The sequence below is a fragment of the Pseudorasbora parva genome, chromosome 22 (genome assembly GCF_024679245.1).
Source record: "Pseudorasbora parva isolate DD20220531a chromosome 22, ASM2467924v1, whole genome shotgun sequence".
Classification (NCBI taxonomy): Eukaryota; Metazoa; Chordata; class Actinopteri; order Cypriniformes; family Gobionidae; genus Pseudorasbora; species Pseudorasbora parva.
The window spans coordinates 23890699-23913701 of record NC_090193.1 but is presented as its reverse complement, the minus strand read 5'-3'; the positions used below and the strand labels follow the sequence as shown (position 1 = coordinate 23913701).

Genomic DNA, 23003 nt, shown 5'->3' with positions numbered 1-23003 from the left:
AGAGTTTTTTTTATTTATTTTTATTTGAATAAATAATAAAGATCAATGTATATGAGTTTATTTATATATTACTATAATTATTTTTCACTTAATTCCCAAGGAGCATAAATATTTATAAGCTTCGATACTTTCTTTTGAAGTCCCAAGTGAACATTTGATACAAAGTCCCTATCAAAATAATCAAAGAAAGCACAAAGAAGAAGAAAAAACAGTCCTAGCTAGCATTGTTTTCCCCCCGTCCCTGTGCACATGTAGAAAACATCAACCAAAAAAATAAATTGCATGAAAGCATCAGGATTGGGACCAGTGCACTGTCGCTTTAAGATAAAATATTCTATCTTCTACATCATAATTATCTCCTTAAGGTAGAAATATTAGCATATCTTCCAATCTTATTATCTGAGAAATTGCCTCATTAAGTTGCCTGCCTCCCCTTGTGCCCACCTTGCACGCCATTGTCCATATTTCATCAGTGATCCCATAGAGCTTGGGGCTGCTCTGATTGGCAAGAGGCATATGCCTTATAACAGGTCTCTATGGGGACTTAGAGTGGGCCGAAATTCGCCAGCAGAGCTCTGTTTCCGACACTGGGATGATCATCTTTAATTTCATGTGCCTTTGCTTCTTTATAGACAACCTACAAGTTAGCGGCCTCACTGCCTCTTCTCTCCTGCCCTCGCTCCATCTCTCATCTGTCCTTCACGTCAGAGCATAGAGGGGATGCCAGTCAGGAAGATTTGCTCCGCTGCAAACGAGGGTCACATCACAGAGGGGGACAAAGTCCGAAGGTCTGAATGTCTGGGGAGGAAATCTGCTATTTGCCTGCAGCTGTTCATGTAGGTGTGTGAATATTCAAATGTACCTTGTTTGGATGAGTGTCATTCAGTCTCTCCTACATATTGGTCTCTGCAAAAAAATTCACGGTCACTCACGGGACAACATTTTAACAATGTCAGAAAATGCTGAAATGGTATGCTATTGATTTCTACAGGGTAATATAATAAAGACAACAAAGTTAATGTGCTTCCGAAGCTATATAATTGGAATATATATATATATATATATATATATATATATATATATATATATATATATATATATATATATATATATATATATATATATATATATATATATATATATATATATATATGTATATGTGTGTGTATATATATGTATGTATGTATGTATGTATGCATATGTATGTATGTAAGTATATATATATGTATATGTGTACACACACACACACACACACACATATATATAGCAATTATATTCCAATTATATATATATATATATATATATATATATATATATATATATATATATATATATATATATATATATATATATATATATATAAATATAATATATATACACACACACACACACACACACACACACATATTAGGGGTTGAACGACTTCCATTGACTTCCAAGTCGACATTTATGTGATGAAAGTCGAGTTGACGTCGACTAGTCGCTGATGACGTCATTAATAAACAAATAACCATGAGCCTCGAGCTGAGACTCGAACTCGGGTCTTCTTGTGCACAGGACAGCTATGGCATATGACACAGCGCTGCCTATAAGGTTATTGGTCCTACATAACAGCTTTTGTATCAGTTCTTTTGTGTTATGGTCGTTATATTTCTCACAGATTTCTGCTCGTTCTGAATAAGATACAGATAAAGTAGCACAATAAAGATATGTATGCATTAGTGAGTGATTGTGTGTGAATTAATTCTACCTGCCAGCATCTCTCTACTAATAGAGAAGCTGTGAGTTTTAGTTATCAAGAAATATATGCTAGAACTTTTCAGTTTCTAAGCTATTTTCTGATAAATCACAGAACAGTGTTGACAATACATTTCTGCGCTACTGAATGGTTTTGTGTGAGGCGAGCGCGCGATCTCCGCGTGATCAGGCTATGTGTGTGTATGTGTGCGTTGCAATGAAGCACGCAGTATATGTATGTATGTATATGTATATATATATATATATGTATGTATATGTGTGTATATGGGTTGTGCGCATATACAGTAAAAGGTCCTGCGTGCCTCAAAAGAGGACTTGTATATTCCTTCACACACAGACGAGCGTGTCAATATATCGCTTAATGCTATTGCGGAGAGAGACTATTCTTTCCGGTGAAATCACAAAACAAAATGCACACAAACGTGTACCTGCTCTTAATATACAATCATTGAAGAACATCTTTGATTTTAATAAAGGGAAAAAAACACGAATTGATAGGTCAAAAAGCCACCCACAAATAGTCTATAAACAAAGCATCCGGCTGTCTTTGAGTTCACATGAACAACGGTTAAACTTACTCGTCAGGCTACAGAAGAATACCTATATCAACCCTGCCACCACAACACATAATTGGGAATAACATGCCTTAACACAGAATCGACCACAGAGGCCTGGGGTCAGCTTCCTTTGCTGTTCGTCCAGAAATCCAAGATCAAGAAGCGGATATTCGTTTATGTTTTTTTTCTACGAATCTTTGTGTTGAAATGTACTGAACAGTTCAGTACATGTCAACGCAAAGTTGAACAGTTCAGTACATGTCAACGCAAAGTTGAACAGTTCAGTACATGTCAACGCAAAGTTGAACAGTTCAGTACATGTCAACGCAAAGTTGAACAGTTCAGTACATGTCAACGCAAAGGTTCGTAGAAAAAACTAATGAGTGGAATTTGCACTGCAGCGCCACCACACCTTGATGGTCATGACAAGAACAGCATGTATAGTTATCTTTATTGAAGTGAATTAGATTTAAATCGCCGTCATGGATGAATTAATTATATATTTTTAGCAATTTTACATATAATAATCCACGATGATTACATTACACAAAACTGAAATTGCACCTCAAAATAACACAGTGTCAATATTTTTTAAGACCCCCACAAAATTTCACAAATCACGTTTTCAGGGGAGCCCATGTCTTATTTAGGGGAGCCGAGCTCCCACTAGCTCCCCCGTAGTTCGCACCTTGTATGTAGGTATGTATGTATATGTATATATATATGTATGTATATGTGTATATATGTATGTGAACATAAAAAAAAAAAAAAAAACCTGTTCAATTCCATATAGAGGACTATTAGGCTCCCCCTTATTCGTACCCCCCTGTCGACAGCCGTGGGTCTCTTGTCTGTCTGAGAAATAACCGTGGACAGAGGACAAATCCCTGTTTGGAATTATAAGTTAATTGTCAAATAGAAGGGGCCCGCAGCGTCCTAAGCCTGAATTGTACTGCTGCATACATTCACAGAAATTATTTAAATGATTACCACCACAAATTACACATTACCGCTTTCAGATATTAATGAGATGCGCTGGAATATCTCTAACAGCTTAATCTGTGAAATTTAAGCCATGAAATGAAATCTGACACCCATGGACTCATAATAAAATAATGTCTTTTTATCTCAGGCGATGGCCGAGCCAGCGGCTTTAGGTGAGATCTGAGACAGTCTGGAGGATGTGTGGATCCCATTTAGAAAAAGTACTGGTGTTGACAAGTCGCCACATTTGGTGAGTAGAAAGAGATGGTTGAAGAGGATAACTGTCACCATCCTTCACTCAGCCTTGATCAGAATGAGAATGACGATGAGATTTAATTGCGGTCGGACACTGGCATCCTCTCAAATGGATCGGTGGGCTTGAGACTCAGATGTTAATTGAATCTATTGCTCAGTTAAATGATTTCACTACTGTGTTTTAAATAGGTAGCCTCCAGCTTTGGTAATGTTCTGCTCCACAGCGTGTTGGTAAAAGAGTGCTCATTTAAATCTAGATTGATTTGCATAATGATAATTTTGCATTCTTGCATAATGAAACCCTTTTCCTCGAATTACTCAACGCAACATCTACAGCATTAAATGATCTGCTTTTATCTAAATTTCACTTATACAGGTGAACATGTGAAGCGTTCCGTTGACTCATAATGAACAATGATTCATTTAAAATCAAATAGCATTATTCATGGAAACTTGAATCGTTAAAGCAATAAAAACTAAGGAAAAAATTAATGAAGCATTTCATTCAACCATCTGGTAAAGCTCTATTCGTTACTGATAGCATTTAGTTTTTTCCCCCTCTAAAATCATGCCTGTCAAGCTCCAAAAATGGATAAAAAAGTTATCCAAAAATGACAATTCTGTCATCAGTTACTTACCCTCATGTCGTTACAAACCCTTCAAAACACAAATGAAGCTATTTTAATGAAATATGAAAGATTTCTGTCCCTCCATTTGACAGCTATGCGACTACATTTTAAAAAAGGTCATAAAGAGATTGTAAAACGAATCCATATTAATCTAGCGGTTTAGTCTTTTTTCTGAAGAGGCTCAATCTTTTTTTTGATGAATAGATTGATTTTTAGGCTTTTCACATATAATATATATATTTTCACATATATATATATAATTCATAAACGCACACATCAAACGGAAGCTTGTGCTTGTTCGTTTGATGTGTGAGAACCAATGAGGTTCATTCTCATGCCGCACCGCACTTTTGAACTTCCGAGGGAACCAATGAGGTTTGTTCTCGCACATCAAGCAAGTACGGTTGAGCTTCTGTTCATGTTCGCTGATCAATGTTTAAATGTAAAAGAATTGACTAAATGTAAAATTTAAAAGAATTGACTAAATGTAAAATGTGTACCTTGAATGCAATGTAAGTCGCTTTGGATAAAAGCGTCTGCCAAATGCATAAATGTAAATGTAAATGTAAATGTGAATAAAAGCCTAAATTCAATCTGTTCATCGTATAAAGCAAGCCTGCAGTCTCCCTCTCATTTACTGAAGCTTTCGCGGCTCGATCGCCCCCCGGTGACCGGTCCCAGTAAAGCCGCCCCTCTGTGTTTTCTAATGGACGCGAGGCAAACTAAATAATAAAATTACACTTTAAAAAATGTTCCCCAAAGTTAGTTAATGTCACTGAAGGCAGTTATCATCACGATGATTTCATTTCAAGTGTTCGTTTTAAAAATAAGTTTAGTTTGAATTAGTTATTTGATGCTATAAAAACGGGGGGTGTGACGTCATGATTGACAGCTGAGACTGACGTCTTCTCTGAGTGAAGTTGTCACTGAGGCACTAACGGACTTTTTTCGAAATTTTTGGGAGCAGATTAGAGCTTTAGCTTTAATTTCTACATTTCCATAACTGTTTATTTCACACCAACATAATTAATTGTTCTGCATCTGCGACAGTGTGGGCGGGCTTTTGATATCGCGACTGTACTTCCTGCTCTACTTCCTGCGCTCTACTGCGCAACTCCGGTCCCGAAATCGCTACTGCGCAGACTCGGTCCCAAGATGTCAGCGACGTGCACCCCCGCCTGAAAGCTTCAAATATGGCAAGCGGAAACGGATGATGTCGAGTCGTCCATATTTTTTTACGGTCTATGGTATAAAGCAATCGTGTCTCTTTTTGAGAATTTGGACTAAACTTCTCAATTCTTTTGGATTACTTTTGATCTCTTTAGGAACTTTTTGATGTGACAAAGTGGTAGTTGCATAGCTGTCAATGGAAGAACAGAAATCTTTAAAATATCTTCATTTGCGTTTCAAAGTAACTCTCAACAGGTTTGGAACGACATGATGGTGTGTAATTGATGACATTTTTTTTCATTTTTGGGTGAACTAACCCTTTAATTAAACTGAGTGAGTACATTATTTGCAATAATAAAACATAAAATTGAGTGAGCAAATCCATTTAATTATGTATGCTATTTAAATGCGCCGATGTTGATGTCTCTGGTTAACTGAAAATAACGCAATGCGATTTGTTTTGGAGAAATTAGATGAAGTTTCTGTCTGTAACATTAAGTTTTACTTTATGAGTGTGTGTGGGAAGGCGGGCGAGGGCGGATGTTGTGTTCATTCTGGAGCATATGTGGGGCAGGTTGGTCGAGTCCTGATATGCTTAACAGCCAATTTACAAAGGTCAGGTCCTATGGATCAAACCGTTCAGTAAATTGCACCTTCAAACTCATAAATGAGAAACAATCATCTTGCTAAAGGTCACGGCGCTAGCACTGTGGATTACAATAATAAAGTAAGCCACCCTGCTCTTCCACTAATTTACTCAAGGAACTCAGGAACATTGGCTAAAGAACGTCTTCTTTGTTTCTTCTCTCTCTCTCTCTCTCTCTCTCTCTCTCTCTCTCTCTCTCTCTCTCTCTCTCTCTCTCTCTCTCTCTCTCTCTCTCTCTCTCTCTCTCTCTCTCTCTCTCTCTCTCTCTCTCTCTCTCTCTCTCTCTCAAATCACAGATGAATACTTACTCTCCCTTAAGAGTGTTCATTATTTCTTATATTATAGTTACATTTTAGAGAATTTTACATTCCAAAAGTCTTGATACCATACTAAAATCTTTACTAAAATCATACTAAAACTTAAACCTGAAAATAAACATTTGATTATTGTTAAAAACATCAAATATTTATTTTTGATGGGGAAAAAAGATGCACAACAAAGAAACATTGAGTGAAGAAATATTTATTTAAATGGTTCATTTTCAGGTTTAAAGAAAAGTTATGATATTAAATGAAGAAATATTTAAGATTCCTTGACATGTAGACTACTGTACAGTCACATTTTATAAAGTTAATTAATTACAAAAATTATAGTAAAAAGTTGTAATACTTTAATGTGAGTTTTAATGAATCATTCAGTTTGTTCATTTCAGGTAGATTGCAGTAAGTTCATGAGCGTGCACATTTACCGCTGGACTGTGCCAAGTGTCAGATTACTTTTGACACCTCATTAGCAAGCATCCATAAAGACTGGCCATGACATCACCTCATCATTGTACCTGATCAAACTGCCACTCAACCAAAGGAACCTTCATTCACACTGCATTTGCGTTGAAGTTTTCAACTACATGAACTTGCTCTTGCTCTGTTTAATGCTAATACATGTTGTCATGTGCTAAAGCTGCGAAAGAGATCTTAAAAGAGCTCTTATATTAAGAATTGTTCTGATAGTCCTCATGGGTGTCAAATCCCACACATCCCTGCTTCTCTTTTCCAAGTTCTGAAACTGGGGATGGGTGAGAATAGGGACAATCTGGGGACAGACTGTCAGCCTAATTAAGCCTGGGGAAAGATGCCTGGGGTCAGCCAATTACAGCCTCATCTATATGCGTCTGTTATGAAGGGTTCTCCTGGGAGACACTGAACGGACAGCAACCCAATCCAATGCCCCAAAACACTGGATGTCCATTAGTTCTAGTGTTGGTTGGACTGATGTTCTTTGCATCTTTTTCTTTCATTTCTCTCAAATGTTGGCGACATTATTTTTTTTATTGTTTTGATGCTGCACCCCCCTTCCCCACACCCACACACTTTTTTTATTTTTATTTTTTCACTGTTGGTGAAACTGATAAGAGGCTATTTCCCCATGTTTTTCCCCCCACTTTTATTTTCATTTTTCTCACTGCGCTTAAAGGATTAGTTCACCCAAACTAAACATGATATTTATTCATTTTTTATGTTATTTCAAACCCCTGATTTTTCTCTATGCCTAAAGGGATAGCTCATCAGTAATACAAATACAAAACATTTAGTCACCTTCATGCCATTTCAAACCTGTATGACTTTCTTTCTTGTGCCGATCACAATATTGTGCTTGTTGCTCTTTTCCATGCAATTACAGTAAATTGAAACTGAAGCTTTTAGGATTCTAAAACAATGCAATCAGAATCGTCATCCATACTGTAAATCTAGCTCCTCGCTGCTTTCATACGATTACGGTACAAATAGTTTTTTTGAGTAGAAACATTTCAGTGAATCATTTCATCTGGTTTACAAAAGCAGTCTGAATGATTTGTTCATAAATGTGAATCACTTGATTTCAAATTAGTTTCTCATAGATCTTTTTCTGCAGGTCTTAAAAATGTCTTGCAAAAATCTTAACAATTCTTTATTCACCTTTGCGCAAATTTAAGGCCATAAAAGTTCATAGCAGAAATTCATATTTATAGTATTAAATTTTGCATGCATCTTTCTCTTTTCTTTTTCTTTTTTATGTTACCAATACAAATAACTAAACCTGTTAAAATCAAGATGCATTTAATTGAATGTAAAAAGTCTTGAAAAAATGTACACAATTTTTATGTTTATGTTTTAAGACAAATATCAGTTTACCTGCATTCCATATTTTGTTCTCATGATTTAAGAATCATAATTTAAGGATCTTTAGAGAGTTTGCTGAAAAACAAGACAAAACATACTGAGGAAGAACATCACTTCTCTTCATTGTGATCAGAAGGTACAGTAAATGATATTTCCATATTCTAATGGCTGGAAGCAGAGCGATTGGAGCTACTGAAGTTATTCTGAAGTGTTGCTAATACAACTCATCATGTTTCTCCCTAGACATTAACATTTAGAGAACACATTGACATATTGTTTTTCCTTCAAATTATTACGTTAAGGCCCGGTTTCACAGACATTTAATTAATTAGGACATTTAGGAAGCTTTTATAAATGTGCCTTAGAAAAACACATTACAGCTGTGAATCTTGAGACAAAATGGCAGTAACACATTTTAGGATATATCAGTGCAAGTTTCTTTCAGGTAAAACCACTCAAACATGCATTCTAGTCTGGGGCTAGCTTAAACCTTGTCTGTGAAACCGGGGAAAATGTTCCTTACTTAAAAAGGTCTTAAAAAGGTCTTAAGGAAGTTTTAAATTTACCTTCATAAATCTGTAGAAAGAAACCCTACTTGAAATATAGTGTTCACAATCACATAGTTCACATTGTATTTACCAGTTCCCCAGTTCACATTCATTGTAATTGCACTGAAAAGAGCAACAAGCACATTCTTCAAAATACCTCTTTTTTGCTTCACAGCTGTACGGCTTTTGGAATGACGAAAGAGTGAGTAAATGATGAAATTAGAAATTTAAGGTGAACTGTTCCTTAACGCATTGTCCTAGATCAGTGATGAAGGGTGACGTATTTAATGTAAAGATCTCGCCGAGCAGCGTTTTACTCCTCTGAGTCAGGGCTAATGGGTCCGTCAGCGACACACTAATGACAGATTGGACTAATCACAGCTTCCTTCCATGTGACTGAAGTCTTCTGAACCGCTGTTTTAGCAACACTAATTTCTCCGCCGATACTTCTTTCACATTCTCTTTTTCCCGTTGTCCTTTTAAATGGCCGCAAAATGATTCTGTTAGTGTATCCGCCAGCATTCTCTATTCACCTGTCAAATGACAGAAAATACCAAATTGCTCTGTCTTTTAGTGCCTCTGGAAGCTATTTGTACAGATGCTGCGAGAGAAAAGAGACGATTGCTTACAGTGTGCGCTCATCAGGGGGGTGACACGCAGACAATAGGTTTTGCTGTGGGGTAATTGCAGCCCGTTGGGGTGTCAGTCTGCCCAACAGTGGCCTGCTCGCGCTGGCATCGATGAACAACTGAGACTCCTCTCCCTGGTGGATGGAGCTCATTATGGACAATAGGGGGCAGTGTTGAGTCACAATAGTTTCTTCTGTTTGCATGGTCGTCTCCTCTTTTGCGTTCAGTCTTACCCAGATGATGCTGGCAGGGGTCCAGGAGCTGGACCGAGGCAGATTAATTACACTTTTTCAATTAATGTTCTAATGACGAACTGTTGTGTATTCTGCTGATAAGCATGTATAATCTATGTGTCAAGGGGGCTGATAGGGGAGATAATAGCACGAGAAGAAATAATATCTCACACCTGACCGAGGTAAGTAGAGCCAGATAGACGAGTCACGTCTGCCTTGACCACTGAAGACCTGACCACATCTGTATAGACGCAAACAACACAACATTGTCCATATATCTGTCAAATGTCAAATTTCTATTCTAAACTATTTTAAAATGTAATTTATTCTTGTGATGGTAAAGATGCATTTTTCGTCTTCAGTGTCACGATCTCTCAGAAGTCATGGTGATTTTCTGCTGAAGAAACATTTATTAATATTATCAATGTTGAAAACAGTTGTGCTGCTTAATAATTTGGTGGAAACCCGTGATACCTTTTTTTCAGTATTATATGATGAATAGAAAGTTCAAAAGAACAGCATTTATTTGAAATATAAATCATTTGTAACGTCTTTACCGTCACTTTTGATCAAATTTATATAATGCAACTGACCAATAGTTGAGGAACAGTTAGTAAATAATGGTCAAATCATATCTTATTTAAAATCTAAACGTCTTAACAGTTTTTTTTCATACATAACACGTGGCAATATAAAATTTTTATTTCAAGACAGTAACAGTAATAATATCTCAAATTCATGAAATTGCTTTAAAAAAAATAGCTGTTAAGCTCTGTCTGTCCTCAGACACGAAGTGAAGGAAAAAAATCTGTTTTTAATTCCACAGACACTTAACATGAGTCTTATTCTCACTTTAGCTAATCAGGGCCAATGATTTCATTACACATAGTTTTTAAGATAATAGGAATTCAAAGTGTGTTAAATTAAAATACGCTCTCCATCCATGTGCTGCACAACAGTGCTGGAGGAGAATAAAATATTGGGACTGAGGGCTAGTCTTCTGTCCATTATATCATCTCCATCCTATTCATGAGGGAGGGTGCGAGAGAGAGAACGAGAGAGAGAGAGAGAGAGAGAGAGAGAGAGAGAGAGAAGAAAAAATAGAGATAAGTCTCTTACTTCCTTGTGACTAAAGACCTGAATTCAACTTCCCATTAAAGTGTTAAAAAATTTAAATAATAAAAAGAGAGAGAGAGAGAGGAAAAAAAACTAACGCACTTTTTAATTAAAAAGGATCCTAATAATCCACATCATATTATACACCGTAGATTCATCGGTCAATTTAATAACATGGAGTCTTTTGGATCTTAATATCTTTGGAAACAGGTTTCCTTCATAACTGAGGGGCTTTGTTAATTACACACAGGGCCTAATGATTTTGAATATTCAGTGGCTCTCGATGTTTTGATAAATGGGCTTCCACTAAGATTTATTCCTAATTATCTCATTTGTCTTTCTCCATTACTTTTTATAGCTTAAATTTATGAAGTCATTAAGACGTTAGTGGCCCTGATAATGATTAGGAGAAAGAATTGTATGAAAGTGAATTATATGAAAATGATTATGGCTAAAGGAGTCTTTAAAATGAAGCCGGTGAGGAAGTTGTGTGGGCTTTGTTTAAAGGTGCAGGGTGCTGTTCAATCACGCAACCCCTGGCACGGCCCTCGTTCGCCTGGGCGCAGGCGGAAATAACGGTGATTAAAATGTCTTTTTGTCACTGTTCGCCCCTCTCTCTCGCTCCTTCTGTTCTGATTCATCCCTTAATGTGCTCTAGTGCTGACGGTAGCAATATTCTCCATGGAACCCGAGATGAGATCGCTCTGAAAAAAGGGGGCTATTTTTAAAATGGCCCTTTATACTTGCACGTTTGTTTAATTTCAGCCCGTCTTTGAAGATAAAATGAAACACATAAATACAGGCCATTACATCCACATTTGGGCTCCTTTATTATTATTACATTTTTACTGGTTTTCAGCTTCCAGACCGACAACCAGGCGGAAACATTGACTTTATTACTTTTTCCTCACTCTTTCAAAACTGATTTCCACCCTTTTGTACCTAATTAAACAATGAGGTATGTAATATACCATGTGTCTTCTCACATTGGCAGTCTGTTATGAGAAGCATCTGGCAATTCAAACATCGGTCATGTCTTGATTTTTATTTTTTAGGAGAATATCGATGGCCACAACTTCTGTTGAAACCATAAATGTCAGCTGAAGATCTAGATCATTGTGAGTAAAGTCAAAACAGTTGAGACCAAATGTCCACATCACTTTCACGACGTCCCCTTAAAAGCAACTTCCAAAAACAATAAACGGTGTCTTTGAAAATTAAATATCAAAAATGTTGATGTATAGATTTAATCATTTGCTCTAATTAGAAAATTTTGCGTTCATCTTTTCACTCTCATGTTGCCTCCAACACTGTAAAACAATCTGTTGTTTCAACTTAAAAAAGTAAGTGTTCGTGCAGCCTTAAAATTTTACGTTTAATGAACTCAAATATCCAAGTTGTCATGTTTCAAGTTGACTAAACTTAAAATTAAGGCAGCATGGACACTTACTTTTTTTTAGGTTTGCACAATTGTTAAGGACTTATTAGTTGCAGTTTTGATTTGGTTTTATAAAATAAAACATAATGAATTGTATTAAAGGAGGAGGAGTGAAAGAGAGTAAATATTGTATATTATTATTATGTATTGATTGTTTAATATTAATTTATAAAAAGTAAGACATTATTATTATTATTATTATTATTATGATGATGATTATTATCAGCATCATATTTTTTTTGCCACCAGAAAACTAAATGTGTATCTTATAAGCTTCAGTTCGAAAGACAGTTTAAAATTTCCGTTTTGTTTTTATGTTGTAAGATATTTAGGGTGAGTATAACTAACTAACCAAACGAGGTGCAGGAGAATATGATTTGCTGTCCATTGAGAACTCTCCAGATGGGAGGCTAAATGCACGCTCATCTGTCCTCCTCTCATACTCCCTCCCGCCCGCTTCTTTTCTCTCTACTGAGAAAGACAGATCTGAAGAGGTTGTGTAAGCCCCTAGTTAATTAATTATTTAATTATCTAATCAAGCAGATGAAGAGCATCTCCCTACACCAGTGTTAATTATGAAACAGCTGGGGCAGTGTGCTGAAGGAATATTGAAACAGGGCTTGGCAACCTTTAGTTTTTCCTCTCCCGCTTGCAGTCTCTCTCATCTCTGCCTCTCTGTTCTGCAGTCAGTATTTCTACCAGCAGGGGGAGCAGTATCTCTGCTAGTGGATGATCAGAATGCCACTGGAGAAGAGAGCGTTGGGTTGGGTGGAAACTTCCTAAGGCTCAGAAATATCATAGATTTAGTAGGTGAGAGTTTATAGCTCAGATTCAGGTTTAATACAACTCATTTGTACAACTCAGGTTTCGATGAGCAAGTGCGATTGTTTACCAAACCATATGGGTCTCATCTGAATCACTGTCATTTTTCAACTGTAGACTTTATTTATTTATTTATTTATTTATTTATTTATTTATTTATTTATTTATTTATTTATTTATTTTAGCCACTTTTTAGTAATACCTGTCTATTTAATATTTGGAGAAATATATGCATTGATATTTCCATTCATCTCAGTGGCAGTAACTTGTTCTCCTTCTTTTTTGGTGTTAATTTAATGTTTTAGGAAGGCTTGTTGTGTATATAATTGGAAAATTATCACATTTAGGAATCTTGGCTCTTTATGTATTTATTTACATTTTATTTGTATTTCATTGTAATTTTATTGTAAAATTACAGACATAATTTTTAGCATTTTTTTTATATTTTATATATACAAAAGAAGAAAAAAGACCAGAATTCAAAGCTACTTTTATATAGCCGTCAATGGAGAAAGAATTTGGCTGCATCTGAAATCACATGCTTCATACTACAACTACTCGCATACTACTATAGTAGGTGAAAAACAGTATGTGACGAGAAGTATGTCCGAATTCACAGTACTCACAGAGACAAAGTGAGACGCGTCATAATCTGGAAGCCACACCTGCCGGGGGGGAAACAAACCAACCTTCTCCATTGACTTTCTATTGCGGGAAGCAGCCTCCTTATTTCTGACTTATAACAAAAATGCTAACAATGTCTAAAAGCTGATATTTGACATGGTGTACAGAAAACAAGCTAAAAAAAAACCCAGAACCAAACCCCCAGAAGTGTTTATAAGCTGCTGATCCCCCAAAAAAACAAGCGTTTAAAGGTGCACTATGTAGTATTTTTGCAGTAAAATATCCAACAACCACCAGGCCAGTGTTATATATTTTGTTCAGTTGAGTACTTACAATATCCCAAATGTTTCCAACTATTTGTAAATTGTGGGAAAATTGGTACGTTTCAGCATAGCGTTTGAGTGAGTCGCCTGTCAATCGCATCATATCTGCGTTGCCCTCGGTTTTATTCTCCAGAAGCGCTTTTCTCTTAGCAGTGTGAACGTCACAGCAGCGCCGAGCGAACACACAGAGTAACGTCATAACATCATTCTAAACACACTTAAATTTATCTAAAATGATAAAAAAGAGCCGCTTTACCTTATAATCATGACCGGAAAAAGCAGAAATGTGTGGCCGCCCGGCGACTGTGTCCTGTCCTGTCATAATAAAAGTCCCGTTACTCACGAGCCGTGTGTTTGTATAACAATCGCTCCAGCAGCCGTGCTCAGCTCCACAACACTCGGTCCTGCTCGGCTTCACACTACAGTAACGTTAATAACCGCTTTCATGAAAATGATTTCTGCCCGAGTTCTATTTTCCACCAGCTGTGAGGTGAAGACCACATGTCCCAAGATACTGCGCTCACACTTAGCATCATCAAACTACGCCTTTTTTTAGAATAGGCGCCCTACAGTGGATGGAAAGTTGCATAGTGCACCTTTAAAAACATAAAAGTGAATGAGACGGAGCGCGACATGTTATATTACACTGAGAACTACGCCCACTGGAGGGGAAAGTATTCAGTGACAGGAAATATAATATATAAAACTGACATTTGGATATTTGACCAAATGTTTACTGCACACGTAGGCATACTGAGACATACTGAATGCCAGGATCCCAAAATGTACTCATTCTTCCTGCTGAAGCTTCACATCTTATTGCCTGTATCCACTTTTGTCTCCTTAAGTGTTCGTTTTGTGAGTCGACAGCTTTTACAACTTTAAAAAGTTATGTGTTTTTTAGCTTGTTTTCTGTACACCTTGTCACATATCAGCTTTTAGACATTGTTCAGTTTTTTTGTAGTAAGTCCAAAATGACAAGAAGGCAGCCTCACGCAGTACAAAGTCAATGGAGAGCGTTGAATTGTAAGTACCTACTTAACAGAGTATGTGATTTTGGACTTGAGCCAGTGTCTCATTTATTATCAGCGCCTAATGCTAACCAGCTAAACTCTAACCATTTGGATGAATTTTTAATCTTTCATTTTTATGTACATCCAAATTGTGTAAAACCGCCTTAAATTATTGTTTAACCACTCATTCGAACATTTGAGATGTCCTCAATATCTATGATGGTTACAAATATGAAACAGATGAGCGGGAATATCAGTACATGCTGAACTCAAACCTGCATTTCCACTATGCACTACCTACTATATACTTCTGCATTCACCAGTGTGTCCAGCATTATTACCTACCATCCTCCTTTGATTTTGCATAGATTTATCTCTCTTCTTCATAGTGCCTAATTAAAGCATGTGAAAAAGGATGTCAAGAATAGCCCGTCACACCGGTCAATGATTAAGACCACCTTGAGTGTTTCCCCCCCATCTCCTTCCCCAACAGTGTTTCCACCTAACTGCAGCAATGTAGTGGAATTGCCTTTAATTGCAATCATCTAGACAGGCCCTGGGTGTCCGCCTGGTAGGGAGACGCAGTTTCATGGGCTCCATGCGTTGCATAAAATTAAAGGCAGAGTGGGGACTGGATAATTGGCTTGAGTCTCCAGCTCTCCTCAGTCATGCAAAAGCGCCAGCGTGTGTTTCTTCGACACGCGTTTCACGGTCACTTCCGCTCGCAGGCCAGCACTCAGCGGGCTGAGATTAATGAGAGCTGGCTTGCCTCGCTCAGCTTTACGTGGCCTTTGGGTTAGAAGACCCTATGTGGGGTCTGAAGAACTAATTGTGCTCAATTTGGCAATGAGGGCTGAGCTCTTAGTCAGACGTCTATAACTAATGGTTATTTAGTTAATGGTGGTTAGTTAGCTAAACAACTCTACTTGTACTAAAGCAGTTTTTGAAGCATGTTTGTGTTTGCTGTAATAGATCGGTCTCACAAAAGCAAACACACTCATACTCAACGTTTTTCACAGCTTTACAATTGCAATGCATCAATTCCATGGGAGACTGAAATAAGTATTTGTGTCACACTTTTCCTCAAATGCTACCATTACAATATGCAACAATTAGTTCCTGCACTTAAATCTGAACATCAGTCAAAGAGAGCTGATATCACTTTTTTGTATCACTCTTGTTTTGTCTGTCTATCAGTGGAGGAGATTTTCAATGACTCTTTCTGCAGGCCAGTGGCGTAGCAAGTCAGTCCTGGGCCCATATGCAAAAAGTGCAACGAAGAGGCATTATGCAATGTATCAGGAATATATCTTACACATTGCTCAACAAAGGACAATTATACATCATTTATTTTTATTAGAGTATCCTGATAAATACATGATCTCTGAAAGAGTAGTATTAGTAATTGTCAAAAATTGTCCATTGAGCAAGTTAAAACAGAACCTGGAGTAGCATACCTCTACCCAAAAACCAGAACAGAGCTAACATAAGTAATGGATAATACATGGCTAGCTGTGCATTAAATGATTTGAATGCATGACATGGAGGCAAATAACCAATTGATGTGAAGTTGTGACTATATCGGTTTCCCTATATTTTTCCTGATATTTAAGCATTTTCAGGAACGAGTGAGTCATTGAATCATTCATTTAACCAATTCAGTTAAAAACACTGACTCTACTGTGTTTTGCTCAGAGTCAGAGATGTGCAGCATCTGAACTGTGGCTTTGTTTGGAACTATTTTTGTTGGCAGTATAATATTGCAATATTTTGTCTAAAAACTAGTTGATTATAACTCCAACCCAGCCGCTCTGGAGCTTCAAACTCCAATACCTATTATGTTTATTGAGCTATTGTTGTAAAAGTATAGCCTAGAAATCTAGACGCACCCTAGCAGCAGCAAATCTAATCTTCCACGGGTGTCATCTAGCAACTCTCAATACACTTCTGAGCTGTAAATACCAAACTCTGGTCAGGCCAATCACATCGTGTACAGAGTCGGCTGGCGGGGCTTAACATAATGACGGCAGAGTTGCGCTTGCCCGCTAGTAAAAGCAGAAGCTGGCGAACGGCGGTCTTTCGAATCAGCTTTGACCGTGACTCTGGAAGACTTGGAGTTAAGCTTTTCTCTGAGAAAAGAACAAAGAACGTCACTTAGTTATGGCACTAAGACATTCTTAAAATGGGAAGATGTGTTCGGAGTTTTGCCGACTGGATACGGCGAAAGTTTAATCTTGTAAAGGTTGTAGCGCTATCCTATTGTGTGCAGAGGGAGTTTGAAAGACAACCGTTTATCCCGCCCCTCTGATTGAGCCCTGTCAATGGTGAGTTTCCAGACCAAACATCTTGATGTGAATCTGGCTTGTCAGGCTAGTAAAAGTAATATCACACTTGCAATCATGCTGTTTTATTTATAAGATCAGCAATATCAGAATGTGAAAACTGGATCTACAAAACTTTTGCTTGTGTGATATTCAACTCTGAAATTCCGAACTTGTCTGTTACTGTGCTGTTTTCCTTATCACAGGTTTATTATAGCTTATGACTTCATTTAAAAAAAAAAAAATCTTCTCTTGTCAGAGACTTAGTTGTTTACAGCACAGCCAGCACTTCAGTATGTGGTTCAAGTAGATTGCAACCAACAGGATGCAGTACATAAACTGTATTAAATAGATTATTTTGTGGAAAGTATGCAGTTCAGTTCTCATCTTCTCTCCCATTGGTGTGATTGTGTTTCATTGTAAGTGAAGCAACTGAACCTTGGTGTGCACAGGGAATAATCACGGTGTGTGCTGATGCATACCTGATCTGTGTTGTCTGCATTCAGAGATTAGTGTTGTGTAGTGTCGCTCAGGGACTGTTGAATAAGAGAGTGTGTTTATTTTGGTGAGTACAGTGGAACAGAGATTGAACCGCATTAAATATGGAGAACATGATAGATGACAAGGATAATTTGAATCTAAATCAGCATTTGGTGTATCTGGCAATTGAAAAATTACAACTTTCCCATAACTGACGGTATTCCATGACAGCTCCTTCTGTATTTGTCTCTTGACATCTTTTCAGATCATTGGTACAGTGAAAACACTTAATAGTTAGACTATAGTATACTAAATAGTTATACTATACAACTCATTATGAATAAATACTACTCCTTATGCCATTGAATTAAATTGGACAAGTCAAGTCACCTTTATGTATATAGCACTTACACTATACATTAAAGATGATTTCAAAGGATCTTTACAGTAATAAACAAGAATATAATGATCCATGTTACAAACAGAATTCTGCTTTAAAACAGCTCTTATAAGTCAATAGTGTCATTGTTCAGATGAAACCATTTTAATGTAGATTTAATTCAGTTTAATCACTGTGTAAAGGGAATTAATTATGAAATGAGTTCAATTGAGCAATAAAGCAGCTCTGAAGAAAACAGTGATGTCATCATCCAGCTCAGTTCAGTTCTTTTCTGGTAGTGTCAGTCTAGTCAAATGTTTTTATTAAATATCTAGTAAATGTCTTTTTATTGGAAAAAGTACTAATGTAATGGTTTTTGAATATTCTAACACATATCTATTTTATTCAAATTTAAATGCATCATCCTAGAAAACTATAAATTCATCATGCACTTAAAAAATAAAAATAAAAATGCTTTGCAATTTTTACATTTAAAGGTGCACTATGTAAAAAACAATTCTGTAAAATATCCCAAAAACACTAGGCCAGTGTTATATATTTTGATCAATTGAGTACTTACAATATCCCAAATGTTTCCAGCTATTTGGAAATCGTGAGAAAATAGCTTTTTTTACCAATCAACCGGGACGTCGGAGGAGTCGCCTGTCAATTGCGTCATATCTGTGTTACCCTCGGTTTCAATTTTTTTTATGCAGAAACGCTTTACTCTTACTGCAGTGCAACAAGTGTCACAGCAGCCGCTGAGCGAACGCACAGAGTAACATCATAACATAATTCCAACACACTCAGATATCAGTATCTAATATGATAAACAGAGCTGCGTTACCTCATACTCATGTCAGGAAACGCGGAAGTGGCGCCGGCGAATGTGACATAATAAAAGTCCTGCTGCTCGCGAGGCGTGTTGCGTTCCAGCGGCCCTGCTCAGCTCCCACAACACTCGCCCCTGCTCTGCTTCATACTACAGTAACGTTAATAATTGCATCCATTAACATGATTTCTGCCCGAGTCCTATCCCGATTCTTTTCCACCGGCTTTGAGGTGAAATCCACGTCACAAGATTCTGCGCTCAAACTTGCCGTCATCAAACTACACCTTTGTACGAGTACATGAGCACAGTATCGGACCGAGACCTGAGTACTATCGGTGCATTCCTACTTCAAATAACTAACTAAAACCAAACTTATTTAAAAAATAAACACTTGAGATTACATATGAGCAGGGTTTATGAGCGATACTGCATCCAGCCACCTGGGGATGATCAAAACATTTTGGCTTCACTTTTCAGGACTTGTGTGGCACATTTGTGGAAAATGCAGTCCATGATGATGTTTAACAAAGACGGAAGGAGTGCCCTCTGGTGGCCATCAGGCACTCCGGCTGGCAGGCATGACAGGAGCACGCAAAATTTTGAACCTGATTATTAATAATTGGGAATTACCAATTCCAAAAAAAAAAATGCAGAACAGAGAAGAGTCTGCTGGCAAAAAGAGAATGCGACAGAGCTTGTAATAAAATGAGAATCAACACTGGCTTGGATTTCTGGAGATTCTGGAGAACTGAGGGGTTTGAAATGCAGCTCTCTAACAGAGTATGTTGTAAAGCATTATCTATTGTGTAGAGAAAGCTAATTTCATTATGGTTGTTGTAGCACTTGGCTGGAATTTATTTTCAAGAAAGTACCACAATAATGGGTAAAGCTACAGTACCGTCTTCAGCTAGTCAGCTTGAGATCATTTCCATCTGAATTGGCTATATTTTTATGCCTAGTAGTGAATGTTTTTAACCCTCAGGAGTCTGAGCTGTTTTGAGGCCCTTTAGAAGTTTTTACATGCTCTGACATTTGTGCTTTTTTCAGTTGCTTATAAACACATGAATGGCAAACTGTAATTACACTGTATTCACCACAAACTGTGCTACCATAATATGTGAGCAACATGTATGTACATGCTTGTATTTTTGAGATAATAATGTTTATGTGTGAGTTTTGAAAGAAAAAAAAAAGTTTTACAATTAAGCAGTAGAACAACCACAATGCTCTGCAGTCACATAGCCCGAAGCACAACCACAACAACGTTCTTCTGCAAAATGCATGCAGTTTTGTTTTTTAACCGCTAGAGGGGCAAAAAGTTACATATTGCAGCTTTTAAAGGATTTTTAGATATGTTTTGCTGAAAAACTAGACAAAAATATATTTTATACAATTATTTGTACACTGTTTAAAAAAAGCAATGAATCACAATAATTTATCAAAACATGCAGCTTTGCTCTACTCTTGCAACAGCACCATTACTGTACAACAGAAACTCTACCACACTGACAGAGATCTCACCAATAGTGTGAAGGTGAGCATTCGTCAACCCTGTTTTTCCTCTGTTTTTACCTGTTCCCTTAAAAGGTTAACAGAGAGGACTCTGCGAGGCACTCACTGAGCGGCACAAGTGATTGCCGTATTAATTGCCTCTCCCTTTTCTCCACAAGGTCACCCCTGTCCACTGGAAGATAAGACAAAGTAATTCTTCTGTACTACACTAGAGCACAGCACATCACCGAGCCATTCAGCCTGAACCAACGAGAGCAGGGGTTGGGGAGGGGTGAGGTTTGGCACAAAGTGGCTTACCTTTCAAGAGGCTTGACATCCGCAACAATACAGACCTCATTAAAAGGTAGGGATATGCCCTCGCTGGCCAATTTAAAACCTCTGGTCAACTGCGCTGCAACTAATTTGCTATCAGCATCAGTGACGCCTCGCACAAACAGCTAAATTATGCCGGCGATTTTAAGTGCAAATAGTAAATGATCATATTTAAGACATATGGGAGGGTGAGAGGCGGGCGAAGTATAAATTTTATTAAGGATGATTTTCTGATCCATTCAAACTCTTCATATGGGAGACAATCATGGGTCAGGGCTTCTGGTGGGGAGGTATGTGAATTATCTCTCTCCTCCAGCTCTCTGGAGCTTCTCTCTATGAGGTGAGAAAAGCCTAATTCCCACCTGACAAAGGGACAGATTGGATATGTTCCTCGCCCTGCCCCAGATAGTGCTGAATACCATAGAGTCATTTCTAATGTGAAGTTGGACAATGGCAGTCATTACTCATTCCTCCTCTGGACAACCTTGAAGACTTTGCCAGAGTTTTGAGAATGGGGGTGGTGGTCGTCTTCATGCAAGTTCTAACTGAATATATAAATAAATAAATGTGTGTGTGTGTGTGAGTGATTTTGACCTCATGCGTGATTTTAAATGGTTGATTTTACTGATGCGTCACATGGAGTTTTATTTTAGATGATAATGCTTAATACTTTGTCCATGTAAGTTGCCATTGTAATGGAATTCACTGAATAACATAGTATATATTTTGTTATATATTAATGTTACTCTTTTGCCATATGATAGCTATAGTATAATATACATTTTTTTTAGTCCACCTATGGCCCGACAAGATGAATAGTTCCTCCCATGTGTATAAGTTTCCCGAAATACAGCTTACTGTAAGCAAGCTAGCTTATGGGATCAGTTTACAGACTCAACATGGGCTGTCTTTTGTGAACTTCCTTGAGCTATATTAGCTATCAAGAACAGATAACTAAGTTAACCAGCATAGTAGTTTCTTTGGAAGTGTTAATTAAATTGAAGAACACTTCATTTACTGTACTGTTTATTCTGTTATTGTCATGTTTTGACAGTTTGTTCATTTGTTGTGGTGGCTGTCACATTTCCTCTTGCAGAATTATTGCAAAGGGAGTTGTAATTCATTTCCAGCTACGATTTACCAAAAATTGTACAAAAAAAAAAAAGGTCCATTTATCGATTCATTTCATGCTACAAGAATATAGGCTAAGACACTGATAATGCTTTCCAGATGCCTCTAAGTGACACTTTTTCTTGTTAAACAAGATGTTCAATGTCAGTAGTTGTTTCTAATATCATTCAGCCCACATTTTCCGGAACATTTGCCAAATCTGCACTTTTAGTCTGGCAGCATTGTACCAAATGCAGAATGAAATCTGACACGTAAGGCTGAGAGAAATAAACTTGTGTTTATCTCTCTTGTGCAAACTTGAGTCCTGACATTTTTCCGTCTTTCTAGCCCTGGCTTCCACTTTCCAGCTGTCATTCATTTATTTGCACAGGACAGATGCCAGCAATCAGCATTTTCCACACACATCTACATTACTCTAAAATTTAAGATGTCTAATAAAATTAAGGTATGATTTTATTAGATTTGTTCCCAGAAAGAGCAATATTTAGGCCACTGTTACCCAGAGTATCATGCTCTACACTATATTACCATTTAAATTTCCCACTAAATCTTCCATTGATCATTGCTCCAAAGATTTTATATCATCATTCACCATCCCCTTTGACTGACACTGGGTGGAATTGGGCATGAAATCTTGCTGTAAGTAGCTCCTTAAACTAGAAGATATTTAAATATTGACACATCAAATTAATATTCTATATATGGGTTATTGATGTGACATGCCATTTTCACTGTCACACAAGATAAAAATTAATACAATCAGTAATGCAATCATTTAAAATGCAGTAAGTGTTAAAATAAATTCTGTCTTACATGCACCTGTTGATCGAAAAAAGTGCTTTGTTTTTAGATTTTTTGTTGTTGTTGCCAAATGTGTCCTACTGTCCCAAGCATGGTTCAATAAATTACAACTTTTATAAATAAAAAAAGAAAAGCATACACATGTTAATAAAAACCTCTGCCATAAGTGTCTATTTTAGTAAATTAAGATTTGTTTTATCTATTTATTTTTAAAAGCCACCCAGGTTTAAGTCAGGAGTCTGTGCAAGCTAGTCAAGTTCCTCCACACCAAACTTTCTCATCCATGTCCCTGTGGACCTTGCCTTGTGCAAAGTCATTTTGGAACAGGAAG

At 37.1% G+C, this 23003-nt stretch overlaps 1 long non-coding RNA gene across 1 annotated transcript in view; it reads left to right on the top strand.

Moving 5' to 3' along the window:
• Positions 1 to 23003, top strand: part of LOC137057973 (uncharacterized) — a 47384-nt gene that overhangs the window by 3821 nt on the left and 20560 nt on the right. Inside the window, exons 2-3 of the long non-coding RNA XR_010900557.1 lie at positions 633 to 840; positions 3448 to 3549. This is a non-coding gene — a long non-coding RNA (uncharacterized lncRNA). The remainder of the gene's footprint in view (positions 1 to 632; positions 841 to 3447; positions 3550 to 23003) is intronic.